Raw genomic sequence first — 11,118 nt, forward strand, 5'->3', positions numbered from 1 at the left:
GAGCTGCTGCCTGGTCACACACGGAGTTACTGAAAAAGTCTGGTGCTACAAATGGTAGAGCTTTGATGCAACAAGATGGACAGGGGTAAAGAAAAGAAAAGCAAGCAGCAACTTAGGAGAAAGGATGGAAACAGAGAGGGAAAGGGTCAAGTGACTGATGGTGATAGCACTGCCAATGAACGAGAGGACAGGAGAAGGAAACAGAACATAGGGGTGGAAGGAAAAAAGAATAAAGGACCTCTGCAGTTGTCATGACAGGACAGAGCCCCACAGATCACAGAACTGAACTTAACTCAGACTATCTGAGCCCAAACATTCCCTGATACACTGGGGTTTTACAGATGTAATCAGTGCTCTGGCACCCTCCTGACTCACACAGCCATACAGCAACCAAAAGAGCTGTGCCTGGTGTTTAAGAATCCATAAAATCCATAATTAGAAAAATATCTTTGAATATAAACTCAGCCTGGTTACATAAACCTAAACCTTTCTCTAACACAGCTTAACTGGCCATCCTACAGATGTACATTTGTTATTTGTCATGACTGGTGTTATATAACCAGAAACATCGCCCTTCCAGAAAACAAAATTAGCAGTCTTTAAGAAATCAAACTTAGCTACAGCCCCATTTTAAGGACACATATAAAAATAAGAACTTTCAGATCTACTGCTATCAGATCCTGGAATTCTTTCATTCATTGCTTTCCATGCAGGATAAAATGCAAAGTCTGTGTTTTCTTTTTAGCATGTGACAAGTACTGATCGTACAAAGCTATATAAAGAAAAGTCCCCCCCCAAAATACTGAGTAGTATGATTCTGGGAATACCTGGGAGTTCTTTGTGTATAAGTCTACATTCAGACCAGTTTTTCTTTAAATTATTATAGCAATTTAAGTAAATGTGAAAAACTGCAGCAAAAGAAGAAACAAACAAGAAAAGCTAAGCATCCTTCTGTCTCTGATTCAGCTGAATGAAAAGACAGGCAGAGCCCTGCTGTGTCATCCTTACAGAGCACACCTGCACAGCCACAGGGAGCGAAGCAGAGTGGTCAGAGCAGCACAGTAATCACCAGGAATCCTACACAACTCATGGCCTTGAACTTCTCATGTACTACAGTGATTATGTGAGGCTCAACAGTGCTTCATACAAAGACCATTTCAGTTTTGACTTATTGTTTTTATAGCATAAAAAATGATTACTTTAAAAAAATATATCATTCTTTACTAAAAAAAAATAAATCAGTGTTACAGTGTAAAAACTTGGAAACAGTATGTTCTGATGTTTTTAGAATGGAACATTTCTATTCCTCATTGACGTGCTCCCACAGAAAGTTTTAATTATAACAGATCGGTACTTTCGGATAGAAAAACATGCTGTCACAAAACTACCGACCTGATCTGAAACGCTGCTGAAAAAAGCCCTACAGAGCCGCCAATTTCTCCTCTCGTTGGAGCCACTCGAACACTCCACAAGTCATTTTCCTCCTCGTCCAGCAGATGGCAGATTTTCAGTTGCAGCCGAATCGCTGATCTCCAAATACTATCTCCAAATTAGGGGTTCGGGATTGCCACGAAAGGTTTAGCAGGCTTAACAATTAGCGAAGCTTTTGTATCAGTAACACCACGCTTGTGCGACCTGTATTAAATGCTAAGCTCCATCAACAGAGAATAAAAAGTTTGCCAGTTACTCACTATGTGCAAGGTGTATAAATCAAGCTGTATGTGGATATTAAAAAAAATAATAGCAAATCCTGCGTCAGAAGAAAAATATATATATATAGCAATCTGGCACATTCAGACAATTGGAACTGGTAGTGTAGGGTATGAAAATATATCTGAATTAAGCCTCTGTTCCTCATACTGCTGAGAACCAGAGCCACCTGATGGCCATTTTGTTACCGTCTGGATTTAAAGTGCTCTTTTCTCTCTTGTTTGTTCCATCTGTGGCAATGAGACAAAATACATATTTAAATGACATGCAAAAATAACCCCACAACTCCTCAGCTTTGCTATGGGCGGCCTGCTGGGTGTCTGTTGTAATTCAGACACAACCTTTTAGTTACACTCTGTAATTCCAGTCATCATCTAATGCTGTGTTCCCAAAGTGTAACTAGTCATGGAGAGAGCTCTGCAGGCACCTGACAACAGAAAGCGGGGAACGTAAGAACCCATTTATTTCCTCGTTTTCTGAAGTCTATCAGCCATCATGATAATTGCTCTCAATTCAGGAAACACAGCTCCAGGGATAAAATGAGCTCAAGTGGCTACAGAACTAGAAATGGCAACATTACGTGGCCGCCGATACTTAGACAGACATACAAAATACCATATCCATATTCCCAAATGTTATTAAAAACAACTAAAACAGACATTTTCAATTCCACGACCAGCTACTCACACACATCGCTGGATTTCACTGCGTTCACAAACTCCCACTTCTGCAATTCAGTTTCCACCCTTTTATTTAAGCACTGAACAAAGTTGGTTTGGTACAATGTAGCTAATAATGATGTTTCTATTGCATTCCAAGCAGGAGGAAGGCTGGTTCAAGAAGAAAAGAGTGAAAGTTTTCCTAATTGGGTAAGGCACCTTGCAACAATGAGTACTGTAATTACTGGTGCTACTGAACTGGTTTAATCTGCTGCTCAGCAAAAACCTGAATGTAAGCTCCAAAGGAATAGCTCTTCTCAGACCATAACAACAGGGATCATGGAAACCCAATTTCTGACCAGGAATTCCAATATCACTGATTTGCAATTTGAATATGAAACACTGAACTACTGTTTTCACATTGTAAACTGCCCACCTTGCTCTTTCAGTTCAAACCGAGTCACAGAGAATACTAATAGTACTAATGAAGGGATCCTGATTCCAGCTTCCCTGGAATCAATCCAGTATTGACAAAATACTTCCTAAAGAAAAGGAAAAACAAATCCGTTCCAGGTGTTGAGGCGAATTCAGAGTGATCACTTAAACAGCCTCATGACAGCTAAACTGAAAAATCACATCTGAGCCTTGAGGCCTGGTTCTAAAACCGTGCTGAGAAGCCAGAGCTGCTACTAGCTTTAAATGGTAGCACGGCTACTCAGCACTTCTACTAATCAAGCCTACAGCACCCTGTCAGTGCCCATGGTAGAAGAATGATATGACTTGAAAGAGATGGAACTGGACACAGAGCAGTGCAGCACCTCCCAGCAAACAGGGAAAAAATGGTGATTATGGCAACGTCAATACTTAAAATAAGCCTTAAATTGGAGGAGTTTTGGGAACTGGTGCAGGTCCTGGCATTAATCACAGCAACACCAGACAACAACAACATTGCTTTTCTTTTTTTTTGCCGGCCCAAATGCAGAGATTACAGTGTTATGGGCAAAGTTTTGCCACACTTCATCCTTTCCTTAAACAATTCTACAGTACAACTCTGACAGAAGAAGAAAGAAAACAAGCATACAGTACAAGATCTCCTCTTTCTTCAGAGCTCCATACAAACACACTGACAGATTAACAGATTTATATGAAACTCCTCTGTTTAGGCTAGATTTAGATGAAAGTCCCTTTTCCACCATAGTACAACCAAAACACCTCTGAAACTTCCACAAAAGCTCATAGACATGATGGCTGTAGCTCGCACAGCCTAACACAGAGTAGCTTTGATCTCAAGGTCATAAAGCATCTGCGTCCTGTTTCACACACCAAGACATTTCTGTATTAGCACTTTCTTCACTTTCTCAGAATAAATATGTACTTGACATGTACCACCACATGTACTTAATATGACACCAATTGCAACAAAATAAATATCCGTACTTTATGCAAAAGATATTTACCCATATCTGAGAGTAAACTCAATTAGCAACATGAGTGCTTCTAGCTATTTGTTTTTTGGAGATGTAGAATTATATTAAGTTGATCTAGGACTGCGCAACAATAACTTTCCACCAAGTGCTTGTCTAAGGTAACTAAATTTTTGTCTACTTAAGGATCATTCATTTCTCCCTGGACAGTCTATACAAGGGATGCAGTGGAATTGCCAGGTCACAGCTTGAACCAACAGCTGAGCTCCAGGTGAGAAGGCAGGACTAACCCAGGATGCTCAGGTGCAAGCAGTGCATGTAAGTGACTGGAAAGGGTGGAGCTGGGATCCACTTCTCACCCTCAGTTACCAGCTGATTAGAGATTGCATTTCTCTTGAGCTGTTGCTGGTTGTCAGGGGTGGAAAGCTAATTTTCTTTCTTTATTACCTGTTACTGCTCTGCAGTGCCTGTACCAAATTTGAAGGAGCTACTATTACCTTCTTTTGCCATATGGGGGATTTATTATATAGAGTCATAATTGACTAAGGTATCATTTTGGATCTCTGAGTAATGTGATCCGTAAGCTGACTGAACTCTGAAATGCACAATGGTGTGTGGAGCTCAGATACATAATTATTCACTCCAACAGGATACTGGTAACTCTTTGGAGCAGAAAATCGCTAAACCACCCACTGACACTGAACTAAATGCTTGTAACATCAAGGGTTACCTCAATCATGGATTAAGGCTTGATCTTCATGTGTTAGCTCAAGGGATCCACGCAAATCTTAATAGGATGTCACCAACCACTGGCTTTGCTGAGGATTGCAGTAGGTAAGAGTGGTTCCAAAGTCTGCAGAGAGTCTATGTGCTGTGCATGAGGCTGCCAAGATGAGTGTGACTCACAAAATGAGTCAAACTCCTAAAAAGTACACTTACACATTTCTATCCTCATGACGTACCTCTGAAAATGCAACTGATGTGTTCAAAATCAATATATCTATCACAGTGCAATTCACAACTCAGAAATGGCACATACAAGTGCTATAATCCCATGGAGTAACCATGTCATGAGAGACTGTAAGGCTGACACCGATCAGAATCCCAAATATACTTTTATTGATAGCCTGTACTGGTGATTCTCGATCAATCCAACAGGCTGCTATTGGAGAAACTCACTCTGTGCCAATCTTCAGACAGAATTCCAGGAGAGATGGTCAGACATTTGATAAGTGGTGACAAAGTGCAAATGAAGAAATTGCAAAGGAAATTCACAATTCTGTTCTATGCAGGCATACTCAGTACATTGAACAGGTGGTTGAACAACATCAACACACTTCTATTAATGTAACTAAGACACCCAGTGTTATCACTGCCTTTAGTAACACCCTCTACAAGTTTTATTCTCTTCAGGGTCCTGCTGTGAAAATATGGCAGATGTGCTGGGTTTGCTGGGCAGTGCACATGGCTTAAGACATCTCAGAAAGCAGTAAGAGACTGATAGAATGAGCAGGGAAGCAATAGCAAAAAGCTGCAATACATGACAAAACAGATGTGTAGAAACAGTGGCAACAGCTTTTGGGATGAGGATTTCATGGGTAATTCTGCAAAGATCATGGAGAGGCTTATTCTGCAGAGCTTTCCCTGTTCAAGACATACTAAGGAAAGCAGGTCTGATGTCAGTTCTGCATTCAGCATTAAAGACTGAGGAAGGATTAATTTATCACAACAACCTCACTGTAAAAAACCAACACAATTGCAGTTGTTTTTGAAAGGCTTCACAGTACTGTACTGCTGAATGTAACATATTTTAATATAGACCGACAGAATCTGTAAGAGTATGCTGAAAATTTTCAGCACTAATTTTACTTCCTGCTTATCTGCCACAGTTGTCTTTACCCTGGGGAACAATCCTAATGCAGCGCAGTGCCAAGAAGCAGGTATCTGAAAGCAGCAGTATTTTCTAAACGATAGCTCTGCTTCTCCTCCCTTCTTTGCAGCATTTCCTCCTGAAAGCATGGGAATGCGCTTGCTTGCTCATCACTCCTGCTATCCTAAACAACCGAGATAGCTTTGTTCTTCTGCACCAGCAATTCTGTTCGAGTACACTGAAACTGAATTTCCTTTTTTAGACAGCAAGGACGCAGACTTTCTTCTTCTTCTCCCTCCCTCTGCCTCCCCACCCCCTCCTACAGCCTTTGCGTGCCCTCATCTTACCTTCAGCAGCAGCAGAAATCCTTGCTGCAGTTTTTTCCTCATTAGAAGCTCTATGGCAACAGCAGCTCTGAGGCAGCAGTTCTTTACGGTTCGCACTGCTCTCTCCTTCCTTCTGCAGGAAGACATGCAGTTTGTTAGCCCAGTAAATTAGCAAAGACAATTCCAATGCAGCGAGAATTAACACAGTTCTGATGTGATTTCAGAAAATATGCGCTCCTAAAGGTGCAAACTTCTATGTCTGTTTTAGAAGATGAATGTTAGCAATGCAAATGAATAACAGTAAAGGAAACTGGAGAACTCCTTTTGTGTAATGAATTGAAGCTATGTAAAATCCCGGCAATACTCAGCTTTTTCATACAGAAACACGAGAATGGAAGAAGTCTGAGCTTAAGATGCACAAAATATCATATCCACATTAGTCCGGAAAGCTGTAAATATTTTGTAATGAGTCTTTGCTCATTACTGACAAATAAACTAAATCAGTGCTTTGTTAAATTCCTGCTAAAACAAAAGGAATCACATCACACAAGATCTCAGAGTCTTGCAATGCATGGCAACGTATATCAGAAAATATTTGGAAATGTAGCACAAGCTACAGAAGACAAATGAGCCAAGAAAGAAATCTGTAGTAATGGGTGGTTATTGAATATCTATAACATAGATATCGCTGCCATATTTGATTTTCCTGTTTTTTCCACTTTTAAATTAATCAGCAGAATGTGCAACAAATAAAGGTTGAATATATTAGCAAAAAAAAAACCCCACAATTGTATATGGCTCAGAAGATTTATTAAAATCTATTACAGTACCTGCACAAGAGAAAATGACTTTCAACAGCAGAACATACATTTGCTCCATTTATTGAAGGGGAAAAAAAAGCCAGTAAATTATCATCTAACCACTTCCCAGATATGCATGAAATAAATCAATATATTTCTGAAATTCAACATGAACTCTCATTTCTGTTTCCTGCTGTGTAAAGAACAAAGGTTCCTGGTCCCTACTGACAGCAGTGTCATGAAGCCCTGGGTTAGCACAAGCAGTGCTGCAGCACTTCCAAGCCAAAATAATGTGATCACCTGGGTGCTGGCTGTGCTGGCATCGCTGGATCCTGAGAGAACTTGCATAGCTGTTCTTGGGCACCACCTGAAAATAAAAGCACAAGTTTTTAACTGTCTTGCACCTTATACGTTCGTTCCTGCTGTACCTGGTAGCATTCGCTCACCATACAAAACAAAATATAATAGCATTCTGGGGTGGGTTACAGCCCAGATCGTGGGAGCTAAGGGCTGGCCTACAGGTGCTCTGCAACCCTAAGAGGAAACTACACACAAAAGAGGGGAAAGGTTACAAATGAGCTTCTCAGCAGCTTCAGGCACACATTTCAGACCCAATCCTGACAACAGCATGCATCTGTAATGCTGTGAGGGAGGAAAGCCTCCTAATATTTACACTTTTATCATACAAAACAAAAAATCTCCCAAGGATTAACAAAACAAAAGTGATTAAACACACCTCGATATTTACCTCCACTATTCTTTTTTTACAACATTTTACCCAGGTGAAACCTCAGCTCCCCTCCTGGAACGACCGCGTGTAGATGGAAGCATAGCACAGAAAGCAATCAGTCCTTAAACAGTTCACAATCTAAGGGACACTTCTAAAATAGGAGATTATAATTCTCATTTTCCAGGCAGATGAAATGAGGGCACAAAGCTGAAAGCTCTCATCTGTATTCTCCTATTAAGCCAGCACTGCTGACAAAACCAGAACTCGGGGAATCTGATCTGTGCTCACCTTCAGAAATAAACAGATGCCAATTTCTTATAAAAATTAAAGCTCTGTGGAAAACTTTCAGTTTCCAGAAACCAAAGTTTACCTCGAGGCAACATCTCTAACCACGCAGCTCATTTTATTAATGACCATCTTTACTGCTAACATTTACATGTTGGAACAAGCTCTTTGTACTCAGAATATTCTGTTTTACAGGTTAAGACGCTCTCCTGGAGGAGACGGAGACTTCAGCACACACACAGGCCTGGATCCCTTGACCATTTTTGTTTTACTACAGACCATGATGCTGTGGATACAGCCCTGTATGATCCGAGAGCTGCTGGGGCACAGTGGGGCTCCTGTCTTGGCACAGCTCACAGGCCCTGGGTCCTCCTTGAAAGGACAGAAACACCACTCTGTTTCTTGGAGGTTTGTTTAATCAATGAGGAAAGGTACTTAACATTCAATCCAGCTGCAGCTCGGCCAGCACGGCTCTTTCAAAAATGAAGTGAAATCAGCTCAGTGATTAAAAATCTCAGGCATCTTCAGGGGATTCCAAATTGAACAACCATGAGAACAAATAACTTACTTAGATGGTTTGCCAATATCAAAGGGAAAAGCGCTCGCTTTATACAATTAAATTTACCTTTTTCTCAACAATGGGAAAAAAAACATTATTTGAAGACTTTCTCAGGGAAATACATGGCATGCTATTGCAGGGTAGTACAGAAGCCTTGTAATTAACTTAAAAAACAAACGTAACCCCAGGACTGCCCGGATGTTATCAGCAGCCGCCACCTGCTTAATCGCTCTTTCTTTGCCTTTGCAATAGAAAGAACAAACTCTATCCTGAAAGCATGCGGGCAACTCCTAGCAAATGCTTTTTAAGCCTCTTCCCATTACGTAGCTCCACACTTTTCAAACACCAGCCCACGTGTAACCTCTGAGGAAAGTACTGATTCCCCACTTTACAAAGGAAACAAACTGAAGTGCAAACTTCTCATTCCAATAGAAGCGAATAGGAAGTATCTAGTACGTATCACTTATTTGATTGAACTGCAAGGATGACAGGGCTGTGGTCACACCGAAAGTGTTTTAGATACTGCAGAACAGAGCTCAGCTGCAGGCGTGTCCAGGGTGTGGCTACAAACCTCTACAACTGTAAGAAATAATGCAGTCACTCAGCAAGGAGATGAGCATCAAGCTCCACAGCACACAGAGGAATTAATGGTGGAAGAAATGACAGAAGTAAAACAATATTCTGCTTTGAGTATCTGCGTTGGGATTACCTGTTATCTTATAGGCAGTGAGAGGACTCAGGTTAGAGGCATGCAGAACTGAAGCAGGAGCGCTGCTTGGAGACCTGCTCTTGGAGCAATGAGGGAGCACAGCCACAAACCACCATGTGTACATTGCAGAGAAGTGAGTCAGCTGCTCAGCAAAAGGCCCAGTCCACCCTGTGGCCTCAGCACCAAGTCTGAATGTCCAGAACACATTGAGCACAGGAGACAAAGAAATGAAATAAAGCTGCCCAAATCCCATTGGCTTTGCACAGCGCTTGGCTCCTAATTCATTTAAGCATTGTGGGCAATGCTCCTTACTGGCCTAAAGCTTGATGACTCGATGAGACAGATCTTCAGCTAAGAGAGAGGAAGCGCTTTCACTTCACTCAACATGGCCATCACGGAGACTTGATGATCAGCTGCAGCACAAGACTGGAGTCCAGCATAGGAAGAGACCTTGGGGTGTTCTAGCATTCCCCACATGTACATGACAGCTTCATGGTACATTCAAGTGATGGTAGGAGATTTCTAAAAGGAGCTTTCTGAAATTTCCAAGGGATTGCTCAACTAGAGCTCAGCTTCAGGAGGTGTCAACTCCTACTGCTTTCTTTAGATATATCATTCTTTACTTTGATGTGGATGAGTAATGACTGGAAACCCAGCTGCTAAACTAGCTGGTCCATCTGTTACCCCGTATTAATAAATGCGTCGTTCTGTTCATTCCTACCAAAGATCTCATGATTCACCAAGATTGTCTTTTGGGAGACATCTACCGAAGGGCAAAGCACATAAGCGGCACTGGATCCTAATGACAGCAATACAGACAAAGCTGTTATTCTATATCATCTTTTTGCTATCACTGCAGCCTGATGATAACACAAACACGGGCCTTGAGCAAACTTTGAGTGGAGATGGCTGCACACAGCTGAGAGAGCTTTAGAGCTGGAGGATGCAGCAAATCCCAGCATCAGTGGCAAAGTCTGACCTTCCAGTGCTATACCTGCTTCTGAGATGGCAGCTTACGAGCTATTTGAAAGGGCCTTCAAAGACTGAAAAGTGATGGCTGACATTCCTAAATGTCCCATGTAGATGGCTGTGGATTAGGAAGGCATTGGGGCACTGCTGTGGGGCGGTGTGAACTAAGCAGCACTGCAGCCCTCCCACCCCACACAGGCAGGGCCTGGGAGCACAGCAGGTCACCAGAGGCCGTGTTTGTACAGCTTTGTACAGCTCAGCTCAGACACTGGCACTGCTGGTACTTTAAAGGTGTTTCCCCTGCAGATGCTCCCACAGGATGGGTACATTCGGCCTCTCTGAGTCTCCTCACGGATATTCTAGACAGTTCTGCACTATTCTCAGTATTCCTGACAAGCAAAGGGTCGTGTTTTCCAAGCACCGCACTTGTTCATATAGAATCACTATGGAAACAAGTTTCAGAGGTGACTCACGTATGCGTATTAAGGAGGGCAGCAAACGATGGCTTACAACTAACATTATTTGCCTACATAAGAAACACGGATGTACGCAGTACAGCAAAACACAGGGGGTGAATTAAAGCCATCCAGACGTTTCCCCTTAACGTGAAATGAGGGGCAGATCCCTGCGGGCTGTGCAGAGCTGCCTCATGTCGGGTTGTACCCGCATGGAGCTGGGCAGCACCCGCCGCCTCAGCGTTAAATAAGATGGGAAAGCAGCTCTGTACAGCGGGGCCGCTTCTGTGTGTGGGGAGCGGGGGGCGAGTCCCGCAGTGCCCGAAGGAGCCGCTGTGCCCGGCTGTGTTCAGACTGTACAAGGAGGAGCTTTACAAACACCCATGGCGGTACGTGCTCATCACGCAGCCATGGCACACAGCTCCCCTCAGCGCGGCGCCCCGCGCTCCCCTCCCCCGCTGCAGCAGGGCCGGGCTGGGAAACCCCGTACAGAGCGGGGGGGGGGGGGAGAGGAAGAAGCGCGGCCCCGTCACTCCGCCACTGCTGCAATATCCTTCCGCCGTCCAAGGGGTGGAAAAGTAGTCCGAGGTTCCGCCGCCCTCGCGACCCCCGGGGGCTGAGA

General features: G+C 42.9%; 1 protein-coding gene across 1 annotated transcript in view; it reads right to left on the bottom strand.

The window, feature by feature from the left end:
* The window catches only part of SENP5 (SUMO specific peptidase 5), a 129,669-nt gene extending 123,547 nt beyond the window's left edge, over positions 1-6,122 (bottom strand). Inside the window, exon 1 of the mRNA XM_085513184.1 lies at positions 6,011-6,122. The gene's annotated coding sequence lies outside the window, so the exon portion shown is untranslated. The remainder of the gene's footprint in view (positions 1-6,010) is intronic.
* Positions 6,123-11,118: the final 4,996 nt, after the last annotated feature.

The sequence above is a fragment of the Coturnix japonica genome, chromosome 12 (assembly GCF_054131305.1).
Source record: "Coturnix japonica strain WE chromosome 12, WE-NBRP24, whole genome shotgun sequence".
In the NCBI taxonomy this organism is placed as follows: Eukaryota; Metazoa; Chordata; class Aves; order Galliformes; family Phasianidae; genus Coturnix; species Coturnix japonica.